Source organism: Prionailurus viverrinus, chromosome B3 (genome assembly GCF_022837055.1).
Source record: "Prionailurus viverrinus isolate Anna chromosome B3, UM_Priviv_1.0, whole genome shotgun sequence".
NCBI lineage: Eukaryota > Metazoa > Chordata > Mammalia > Carnivora > Felidae > Prionailurus > Prionailurus viverrinus.
Window position 1 is genome coordinate 6637056 of NC_062566.1, and position 12612 is coordinate 6649667.

The following is a 12612-nucleotide window of genomic DNA, read 5'->3' on the forward strand; positions in this document are numbered from 1 at the left end:
TCTGCATCTTCTGCATGCTCTCCACACCCCCTGCTGCTGAGAAGGGAGCAAAGTACCCCATGCATGCCTCCATGAACAAGTCCTGTTCCAAATATTGTTTTTCTCAAAGAACTTTTCATTCCACCATGTTTACATGTCTCCGTGTTCACTGCTTTTGCATCTTAACTAGCCTGTGGCCAATAGCAGTCATATTCACACATTTAAGTAACATTCGAGTATCTCCCCCTCCCACAGACCCAAACAGTCTTGACTGTCATATCTTCCCCCGTCATTCCTTTTCATGCCTGTATTCCATATGGTAAAAGGAAGGCCCTCCACCAGGAGTGGTGATTGACAATTAAAATTATGAGATAGATTTCCAACTGAATGCCTTGTTAAACACATGTGATCAACACCATATAAAATGACACACTGCTGCTAAGGAACCATTGGCCCCACAGGGATGATTCCAGGGAGAAACTCTGTGACCAAATCTCCAACATAACCAATAAGGAGGCACCCACTTTTAAAAATCAGCCGATGAAACCTAACAAGAAGTAGGATGCTGAAGAAAATCAATATTAGCAGATTTAAGCTGTGCTCACAAACGACTCAGATGTTTTTCTTAAGCCCTGATTTCTGAAGAGGTGTTAACTTGAAAGTGAATTATATAAAAAAGAATACTTCCTTTTGATAGAAACAAAGATAGTTAAGGTCTCAGGTGAGTCAATAAAGTGTTATACATAGGTAATTAAACTGAAGAACACTACTACCAAACCATAGCACTCTCTGTTCTACAACACGGTTCTCTTCCCTACTTCTGTTTTCTGGATGCCCTCCACATGTGTCTACCTATCAAATCCTACTTCATTATCGAGACTCAGAACAGGTACCTCCTTCCTCCATGAAGCCTTCCTTACAACCTCAGACAAAAGAAAACGCTCTCCTCTTATGCTCCTGGAACTTTTTTGAGATATGGTTTCAGGAGTACAAAATAATGATGCAATACTTGTATATATTACAAAATGATCATAGTAAGTCTAGTTAGCATCCGTCATCAGTCACAATTTTTCTTGTGATAGGAACTTTTAAGATCTACTCTTAGCAACTTTCAAACTTATAATACAATATTAATTCTAGTTCCCATGCTGTACATTCTGTTTTCCAAAGAGAAGTCCTTTCATTAAAGTGTTTTAATTGAAAAGCAAATGACTGATGTTAAACCAAACAAAATAAATAATAAATGGAACTTTGAGAAAGTTATTGAGTACCTGACCCATAATTGGGTGCAGGAAAGGGCTAATGGAATTTAAACCTGAAAAAACAAAAAATAAGATATTTTTCTTTTCTATAGTATTCCATTGTATGGCTAGGCCATACTTTAATCAGCCTCCAATTACTGAATGCTTTCTAGCATTTTTTTTAATGTTTATTTTTGAGGAACAGAGAGACGGAGTGAGAGCAGGAGAGGAACAGAGAGAGGAGATGACACAGAATCTGAAGCAGGCTCCTGGCTCTGAGCTGACAGCACAGAGCCCAACACAGGGCTTGAACTCACAGACCACAAGATTATGACATAAGCTGAAGTCAGATGCTTAACCCACTCAGCCAGCCAAGCACCCCTGCCTTCCTGCACTTTTTAATTGAGAATGTAAATGTACTATCAATTTTATGGGATTATTACTTTAGAATAAACTATTGAAGACAACTTGACCCACAAATGGGCATATGTGTTTTTAAGAATTTAAACAAATTGATACTTCCATGTGAGAATTCTAATGTTTCTCAAAATAGAAAACAAAAGCAAAAATTCTACCTATTAGCTATATGCAACTCAAGTGAGTACGCTCAAGTTTCTATTTACAGTTAGTTTTGTTATTGAAAGTTTGATTGGTTTCATCCAATTCATTTTCTGCCTGCAGGCTCAGCCTCTCCTCCACTGGACCCTTGAATCCTCTCTTCACCTTTTCCAGCCTGCTCAGTGTGGAAGGGGTCTCCCTTGCCCTCTGGCTATTGGTTGGGTTCAGCCAATGAGAGAGACCTTTAGAAAACCCCAAGAGGTGCTGGTAGAGGGAGAAGGAAGCAGCTCAGCACATATACTCCCCTGGCATCCTCCCTAGTACCTTGTCAGTAGCTGCATTTGTCTACCAAAGACCCTCACCCTTCAGACTTTGAGGGGCAAGGAATATGCAAATAGCAGCTCTCCATTCTTGCAAGTTCCTGGGGGGGGGGGGTGCTGTGCCTTGTTGGAATCCCTTAACCCAACCCACACCTCTGCGGAGTTCCAACCTCAAACACCTCTGCTCACCCTTCTGAGTGTTCCACCTGTTGCTTGATAGGCTTGGACTGACATGGTAATTGGTACCAGGGTCTGGGTGGCAACACTTAACCATCAGAGACATTGTGGACACAATTTCTAAAATTAGCGGAGATGTCTTTTATGAAAATGGAAGTATTTTGACCCATGAAACCTGTGACATTAACTGATTTGATTATGGGGCCCCTAGAAATAAAATAGATGGGCTGAGCTCAGGTGTACTTGATATTCTGGCTTTCGTTGGCAAAATCCTAATGTAAGTCACTATCATGACTTTCTATGGCCTTTTGTCCATTTGTAAGTCATAAGCTGGTTCACAGACACAGTAGGCTGCATGCTTTGAGGAAGGACTCCGCAATGCAGCCACAGGTATATACTGCAAATATACCTCCAGACCTTCCCTAGAGGGGCCTACATGTATTTAGAGGATAGATGTACCTTAGGGAAAGAATATTCAGGTATTTCAAAAATTATAAAATTCTACCTTTGGATATCAAGCCCTGGAGAGTGAATTGCCACCATGCTCTACAGTTTGAGTAGTAACTTATGGAAGATAGAGGGATTTGGGGATTGATTCACCTCTCAGTCTAGAGGAACCCATCATGATTTACTTGTCCAGTTTCAGCATGTAGAAGGCCACCACCAAAGACTTATGACACAGGGGTGGTAGTTCTTACTACAGCCCTATGTAACTAGGCTGTACAGAACCCAAATAGATGTGGAGAATAGTTGTTGTACCTTATCACAAACTTAAAAATGATCACATTGGGGTGCCTCGGTAGCTCAGTCAGTTAAGTGTCTGACTTCAGCTAAGGTCATGATCTCACTGAGTTCAAGCCCCACATCAAGCTCTGAGCCTGAGGCTCCTTCAGATTCTCTGTCTCCTGCTCTCTCCCCACTCTCCCCTGCTCATGTTGTCTCTCTCAAAAATAAACATTTTAAAAAATGATCACAAACTGGGGCACCTTAGTGTCTCAGTTCATTAAGGATCCAACTTCGGATCAGGTCATAATCTCATGGTTCATGGGTTTGAGCCCCACATTGGGCTCTGTGCTAACAGCTCAAAGCCTGGAGCCTGCTTCAGATTCTGTGTCTCCCTCTCTCTATGCCCCTCCCCACTCATACTCAGTCTCCCTCTCAAAAATAAACATTAAAAAAATGTTTTGAAAACTGATCACAAATTTTACCTTTGGTTACAAATGTGGTAAATTACTGAGAAATACCACAGTCTCTGGCCATGGGTTTGCAGCAGCCTGGAAAATGCCATTTCTCCAATTTCCATTGATAATTAGAATGGTTTGCCTTCACATGTCTTATCTCAAGATCATGTTAATTCTTTATGTAATACTCTAATCTTCAGGGACCTTCAGGACTTTGATATTCTACATAACATCATGGTAGGCCATTGCCTTGGTGATCGCATAGTAACTGTACACAAGGAAACCTGCCCATCGTGAACTGGATGGTGCATGATTCACCAAATGATAGAGTTAGACACAGCATCCATTATTAAATGTAAATGATCTAATATGAGCCTGGGCTCAAGTAGGTACAGAAGGCCCAAGAAAATGTCATGAGTATGTAGCTCACTAGTCCCAAGGCACCTCTTCCTAATACTTCCCTTTTTCTTTTACCCATGCTGATTGCCTTATTGGGAATTCCTGATCACTAATTAGCAGAAGAGAAAAGATAGGAGCAAAGTTTAAGGATGGGTCTGCAGGATATACAGCTCAACTGGAGGGTGGCTTTGAAAGAGTCATGAAGGACCGACTTTGGATAGTATATATGACTGCCTAATTTGTGTAGAAAAGACAAAAGTGAGGCTCCAGATGAAGTCCTTAGTGGTAGTTAAACCTGGGTCGCTCACTGGGAACATGGGACTATCAAGATTGGAAAACTGGTGATAAGAAACTGTAGACTAGAGATGTGTGGACAGATTTCTCAGAATGGGCACAGAGAAGATACAATCTCTTACAAAAATGCCCGCCAGAAGGTACCCAGTACAGAGCAGGCTCTTAATAATCACTTAAAGTATGGATATCAGTCATCCTCTTTCCCCAGCAACCCCAGTGCTTGCTCAATGGGATCATGTTCAAAGTAGCCATGGAGGCAGGGTTGGAGGATGGACTCAAAATCAAGGACTTCCCTTCATGAGACTCATTTAGTTCCTGCTACTATTGAGTGCCCTACCTGCCACTAACAAGCTGTGCTCAATATGGCCCTAAGCCCTGGGTATAACAGAGAGCCACCTGGGATGAGTTGATTACATTGGTCCTTACATTACGAAAAGGAAAGCAATTTGACCTCACCAGGATAAAGGTTCTGTACATTCTATCAATGGATTTGCTTTCTCGTCTGTAGTACTTTGGCTAGGACCATGATTGATACCTTATCAACTACCACAGTATCCCAAATAACCTCTCCAAAAAAGCAATTATTTTATGGTAAAAGAATACATCGATGGGTTCAAACCCAGGAAATTACAAATGTGTCCCATTACCCAGAGGCAGCAGGCTTGATAAAATGGTAAAGGCTTTAGTTGCAGAGCCAGTGGGGAAACCACATTCAGCAATGTTGGGAGCTGCCTTATAAGATGTGTAGTATATTCCTTAAATCAGCAGTCAATATGTGGGGCCACTCTAATTGCCAGAATGCATGGGTCTGGGAAGTAAAATGTGAAAGTGAACTTGTTGCTCTCCCTGTTTTATCTAACGATTCAATGAAGAAACTGCTTTCCTCTGCTAGGACCTTGGGTTTGAGTGAATTGGCATTGCTAGTGCCCCACATAAAAAAGCTTCCACCAGGGATCACCAACCTATTTCAATGAAATAACACCTGACACTAAACTAACTCTGGCCATTTTTAATTCCTCATACCACCAAACTAGTAAGTAGAGAAGGAGTCATTCTACTGACTGGAGTGATTGATCAAATTACCCAGGGGAAATTGGGTTGCTTCTATGCAATAGGAGTGAGTGGGACTATCTCTGGGAGGCAGGGATTCACTGTATTGGTGCGAAGTTGCAGCAATACACAAAGAACTTGATCTTGTGAAAATGACAGTGGGCATAATTTCGATACAATGAAATCCCACCCACCCTAGCGAGAGGTAAGGGGAACACGGAAGGGGTGGTGAAAAAGAAAGTTATGGTTGTTAACTTAGGACTCTTGGCCAGTTACAGAAGCAGGAGCTGGAATAGCTGCTATATATTATGTACAGTCCTTGGTCCCCCATGTTTCACCCCTTGTAATCTCAATTTAGAACACCTGAGGTTTCATGTAGTAATACAATCCCAGTCTATTCAGTTGAGATCATTTCTTTTAATGCCTATTAATCTTCTTTAGTTTCTTCTCCTAATACTTCTGTTCTACAGATATTGATTCCCTAGCTCTATTCTTGAGGTTTCTTCCTATTTTCACTTTTAATTCCCACCTCTGACTTTTGGTTTTGTGTTCTGCGAGGATGATGTTTGTTGGCCTGATTTATAATATGGTTTTCTTAAGTATCCATTGTGATGTTTATTCTATTTTGTCTTGCAGAAATTATGATTTCCAAGATCTCTTTCATTTTTAGGATTATCCTTCCCCATAGCAGTCCTCTTAGGTGATATCCTGTCCAATCTCATGACAAATATAAATTTAATGCTTTTGCATTCTTTCTCATTTTCTGGCCACTCAAGCTTGATTCACCTCTTCAAACTGCTGGTTTTTGTTTGTTCACTTTACAAAGAAAATTGAGATAGGTGGTTTGGGTTCATATTAGAATCACTTGAGGAGAAGGGGCCAAGATGGTGGAGCAGCGTGGAAATTCTCTGCTTCTCTCATCGCTAGAAAATTGATCCGAGGATTAACACAATAATCTGTGTAACTTGAGCCACACAACTCAGCATGTATGCAGCATGAAGAGATGAACTGGGGGAGAGAGAAGCCGTGGAGGGTAGGGAGCAGTATTTGCTGAGAGGACAGAGAAAGGAGGGAGAGTACAGGAAAAGCACTCACCACCCCCAACAAAGTAGCTTGAAAGAAAGAATGGAAACACCCACAAGTGACTGAATGAAGAAGGGAGAAAGGAGAGAGGTTTTCAGTACTATTAGGACTCTATAAACAGGTCAGAGCAGCATCGGAAATTCCACAGCCCAATACTTGGTAGCGCTCTGGTGGGATGAGCAAATCCTCAGGAGCTTGCAGCGAGGTCCAAGGGGATCATGGGCCAAACAGGGAGAAACAGTTCCCCTGCTACTTCACTAGGAGGTCATCTGGTAGAGGCCTTATGGCCTCCCCATAGGAAAAGTTCCCAGCAGACCCCAGAGAACACAATTGCTTTTATCAGAACAAAAACACCACAGTGTCATGAAACCTGGCACTGGTTGGGTGCTGTGATTTACCATAATCCCTGAACTGCTGCTGCTACAGGATCACAGGAACTTATTCTGAGGAAAGCCAGCACCCAGACACAACCTCTGAGCCTCTGCAGCAGTGCCGTCACAGGAACATTCCAGGGGGCAAGCCAGCACCCAGCCATTGCTCAGTGAGACCCTCCTCCAGAGGGTCAGAGCAGATCCAAGCCGCAGGGCCCTCAGAAGTGGAGGGTTTGAAAACAAAGCCCCATCTGAGATAAAATTTGGGAAGAAGATACCACCTGGCAGGCTGATGGCTTGAATGCAGACAGTGTAGAAGCCGGGAGTGGAGGGAAGACAGAGACAAAGGAGGGGTGCTTGATTGCCAGTAGGGTAGATCACAGAGTTCCAGAGCCAGAGACTGGGAAACTGGGTGAGGCCATTTTCACCTCTCACCCACAAGCACATGCTCCACCTAGTAGAGAATAGAGCTGTTACACCAGCACCATCCAACTGTGCCATCCAAGCCCCAGAGGACCCCACCAGTCTCTCCGCTTAGTGTACAGACTATAAAGTGCTTTATAGTTTGACTTCTGGGGGAAATTGGATGTAATTTCATTCAGATTTCATTCTACTCACTGGTCAATTTTTTTTTCTTATATATAAATGAGAAACAAATTCTGTTTGTATAATTTATTTTACTCTTATTTTTATTTTTTCTAAATTGACTATTTTACCTTCAATTAATTTTGTTCTATTTTATTGTATACAATTTTGAATTTTTAAGCATTTTCTTACTTTTTTCTTTTATCTTTCCATTTTTTTCTTTATTCAATCAAGCTTCTTTCAACAACCAGACTAACCAATACCTCAGATCTAGCTTCCTTTGATTTTTGTGTTGTTTTTAATCATTTTAATTTTAATTTTTTGCTTTATTGTTTTTCTTCCTCCAAAATAACAAAATGAAGGAATTCACCCCAAAAGAACAGGAAGAAATGACAGCCAGGGACTTAACACACATATAATGAAGATGTCTGAACTAGAATTTAGAATCAGGATAATAAGAATACTAGCTGGGGTCGAAAAAAAGCATAGAATACCTCTCTACGGAGATGAAAGTAAAATCTAGTCAGGATGAAATTAAAAACGCTACAACTGAGATGCAATCTCAAATCAATGCCACAGTGGCAAGGATGGATGAAACACAGCAGTGAATTGGAGATACAGAAGACAAAATTGTGGAGAATAATGAAGCAGAAAAAGAGGGAAACTAAGGCAAAAGAGCACAATATAAGAATTAGAAAACTCAGTGACTCAATAAAAAGGAACAACATCTGAACCATAGGAGTCCCATAAGAAAGGTTTATGCGAGAAAATCATAGAGTAAAACTTTCCTAATCTGAGGAAACACACAGACATCAAGATCTAAAAAGCACAGAGAACTCCCATTAGATTCAATGAAAGCCAACCATCAACAAGGCATATAATAGTCAAATTCACAAAATACACAAAGAATTTTGAAAACAGCAAGGGAAAAAAAGTCTTTAACCTATATGGAAAGACAGATCAGGTTCACAGCAAACCTATCCACAGAAACTTGGCAGGCTAGAAAGGAGTAGCAGGATATATTCAACATGCTCAATCAGAAAAACGTGTAGTCAAGATTTCTTTATCCAGCAAGGCTGTCATTCAAAATAGACGATAAAGAGTTTCCCCAAACAAAAATTAAAGGAGTTTGTGACCATTAAACCAGCCCTGGAAGAAATTTTAAGAGGGACTTTCTGAGAGGAGAAAAGATGAAACAAGAGAGACCAAAAGCAACAAAGACTAGAAAGGACCAGAGAACACCACCAGAAACTCCAACTCTACAAGCATCATAATGGAAATAAATCCATATATTTCACTTTAAACGTCAATGGACTAAATGCTCCAATCACGGGGCGCCTGGGTGGCTCAGTCGGTTAAGCAGCCGACTTTGGCTCAGGTCATGATCTTGCGGTCCATGGGTTCAGGCCCGTGTCAGGCTCTGTGCTGACAGCTCAGAGCCTGGAGCCTGTTTCGGATTCTGTGTCTCCCTCTCTCTGACCCTCCCCCATTCATGCTTTGTCTCTCTCTGTCTCAAAAATAAATAAACATTAAAAAAAAGACATAGGGTAACAGAATGGATAAGAAAACAAGATCCATCTATATGCTATTTACCAGAGACCCACTTTAGACCTAAAGACACCTTCAGCTTGAAAGTAAGGGGATGGAGAACCATCTATCATGCTAACGGTCATCAAAAGAAAGCCAGAGTAGCCATACTTCTATCAGAAAATCTAGACTTTAAATACTGTAACAATAGATGAAGAAGGGCATTATATCATAATTAAGGGGTCTATCCACAAAGAAGATCCAACAATTGTAAACATTTATGCTCCCAACATGAGGCAACCCAAATCTATAAATCAAACATAAAGAAACTCATTGATAATAATGCAATAGTAGGGGACTTCAGCACCCACTTACAGCTGTGGACAAATCATCTAAACAGAAAAGTCAACAAAAAAGCAATGGCTTTGAATGACACACTGGACTGGGTGGACTTAACATATATTTAGACTATTTCATCCTAAAACAGAATACATTATTCTTCTCGAGTGCACAGAGAACATTCTCCAGAATAGATCACATACTTGGGACACAAATCAACCCTCAACAAGTTCAAGAAGATCGAGATCATACTGTACATATTTTCAGACTACAGTGCTATGAAACTAGATCACAAGAAAAAAATTGGAACGACAACAAATACTTGGGGATTAAAGAACATCCTACTAAAGAATGAATGGGTTAACCAAGAAATTAAAGAGGAAATTAAGTACATGGAAGCCAATGAAAATAACACCACAGTCCAAAACCTCTGGGATGCAACAAAAGCAGTCATAAGAAGGAAGTATATAGCAATCCAGGCCTTTCTAAAGAAGAAAGGGGACACCTGGGTGGCTCAGTCGGTTGAGCGTCTGACTTCAGCTCAAGTAATGATCTCTCTGTCCCTGAGTTCAAGCCCCGCGTTGGGCTCTGTGCTGACAGCTCAGAGCCTGGAGCCTGTTTCGGATTCTGTGTCTCCCTCTCTCTCTCTGCCCCTCCACCACTCATGCTCTGTCTCTCTGTCAAAAATAAATCAACATTTAAAAAAAAAAAAAAGGAAGAAAGGTCTCAGATACACAACCTAACTTTACAGTTTAAAAGCTGGACAAGAACAGTAAATAAAACCTAAAAACAGAAGATGGGAAATAATAAAGATTAGAGCAGAAATCAATGTTATCAAAATAAAAAAAAAAGCAAGGAAAAAGAAAAAGAAATGGTAGAACAGATCAATGAAAGCAGGAGCTGGTTCTTTGAAAGAATTAGCAAAATTGATAAACCCCTAGCCAGTTTGATCAAAAAGAAAAAGGACCCAAATAAATAAAATCAAGAATGGAAGAGGAGAGATCACAACCAAGACTGCAGAAAAACAATAAGAGAATATTATGAGCAATTATATACCAATAAATTGGGCAACCTGGAAGAAATCAACAGATTCCTAGAAACGTATAAACTCCCAAAACAAACAGGACTAAATGGAAAATTTGAACAGACCTATAACCAATAAAGAAATTGATTTACTTATGAAAAACCTCCCAGAAAACCAGAGTCCAGCACTGGATGACTTTCCAGGGGAATTATGCCAAACATTTAGAGAATTAACTCCTTTTCTTTTGAAGCTGTTCCAAAAAAATAGGAATGGAAGGAAAACTTCCAAACTCTATGAAGCCAGCATTACCTTGATTCCAAAACCAAAGATGCCACTGAAAAGGAAAGCTATAGACCAATTTCCTTGATGAACGTGAATGTTTAATATCACTAATCACAATGATCAAGGAAATGCAAATCAAAACCACAGTAAGACATCACCTGACACCTGTCAAAATGGCTCATGTCAAAAAGACAATAACTAGAATAAGAAAAACAGAGAGGGAGGCAAATGATAAAAGACTTTTAAATACAGAGAAGAACTGAAGGGTGCTGGAGGGCAGGTAGGTGGGGTGATGGGTTAAATGGTGATGAACATTAAGGAGGGCACTTGTTAGGATGAGCAGTGGGTGTCATATGTAAGATGAATCACTGAGTTCTACTCCTGAAGCCAAGACTAAACTGTATGTTAACTAATTTGAAGTTAAAAAGAAAAGAAAAAAACAACAAGTGTTGGTGAGGATATGGAGAAAAGGGAACCCTCAGGCTCTGGGAGAATGTAAATTTGTGCAGCCAATATGGAAAACAGTATGGAGGTCTCCCAAAACATTAAGGATATAACTACCATGTAGTCTAGAAATTCTACTTCTGGGTATTTATCTGAACAAAAATAGTAATCTGAAAAGACATATGTACACCTATGTTCATTGCAGCATTATTTACAACAGTCAAGATATGGAGCAACCCAAATGTCTATCAATAGATAAATGGTTAAGGAATATATGGTACACACATACACACAGTGGAGTATTAGTTGGACATAAAATAATGAGATCTTGCCATTTGTGATAATATGGATGGACCCAGAGAATATTATGCTAATTAAGTCAGAGAAAGGTAAATACCATATAATTTTACTTATATGTGGAATCTAAAAAACAAAACAAACCAGAAATGGACTCCAATACAGAAAATAAACTGGCCATTTTGGGGCAAGGGAGGTTGGGTTGAGCAAAATAGGTGAAGGGAATTACGTGGTACAAACTTCTACTTACATAATAACTAAGTCACAGGGATGGAAAATATAGCATAGGAAATATAGTCAATATTGTGGTAACAGGCATATCTAGACTTATTGTGATCATTTCATAACATACATAAGTGTCCAATCATTATGTTGTATACCTGAAACTAATAAAATAATGTATGCTAACTCTACTTCAATTTTTAGAAATATGGTGGGGCGTAATCAGTCTTGGATTCCTACGTGACTATTAATCCACATGAGTCAAACTGTGTGTTATGACACCAAGAATTTGAAATCGTTTTTGAATACATTAGTCTGATTATTTTGTATCCTGGTTTATCCCCTGCATAATATACCATTATTTCTCCATACCTTTAAATATTATCCAAAAACAAGTTTAATGGCTCCATATTTTATTACAAATTTATGTACCATGTATTTACTGAACTAATCCCCTATTGAAGCTTTTTTGGAAACTATAAATATTGTTATGAGCTTCGCTGTGTTTGGCATTAGTTCTTTATCAAATTCCACTAGTGCTACTTCTGTGATTAAATAGGGTTCAATACAATGTTGCTTTCTGTTACTTGCAGCAATAACAGAAGTCTAAAAAATTTAAAGTTTTTATATGGAGATGACATTATTTGCATAGAAAAGTCCTTTAAAAATCTATAAACAACTAGAACAAGCAAGTTTACCAAGTCCGGATCATATAAAGTAGGCAAAAATAAAATTTTATACACTAATGTGCAAACAATTGAATAGAATAAAAACAATTTATAATAGCATCAGAAGACAAAACCCTTAATATTTAGTTTATAAATAAAAGACATACAAGACCTCTATATTGAAAATTATGAAACATTGATGAGAATTTTAAGAATGAAGAAATATACAATTTTCAACTAATGGGACTGGAAGAATATCCATATGGAAAACAATGAATCTTGGCCTCTTACCTCATATCATACACAAACACTAATTCAAGATGGATTGTAATCCTAATTGCAAAATTATAAAACTTCCTGGAAAAAAAACCCACATGCCATCTTTGCAACCTATGGGTAGGCAAAAGTTTTAAGACAGAAGTGATCACAAATGAGAAAAATTTCATAAATAAAAAACTTTTGATTATAAGACATCATTAATTATGAACAAATTATAGATAGGGAAACGATATTTGCAAAATGACTATCTCATGAATGCGACTCCATAAAAACTCAAAAACCAAAATGCTAA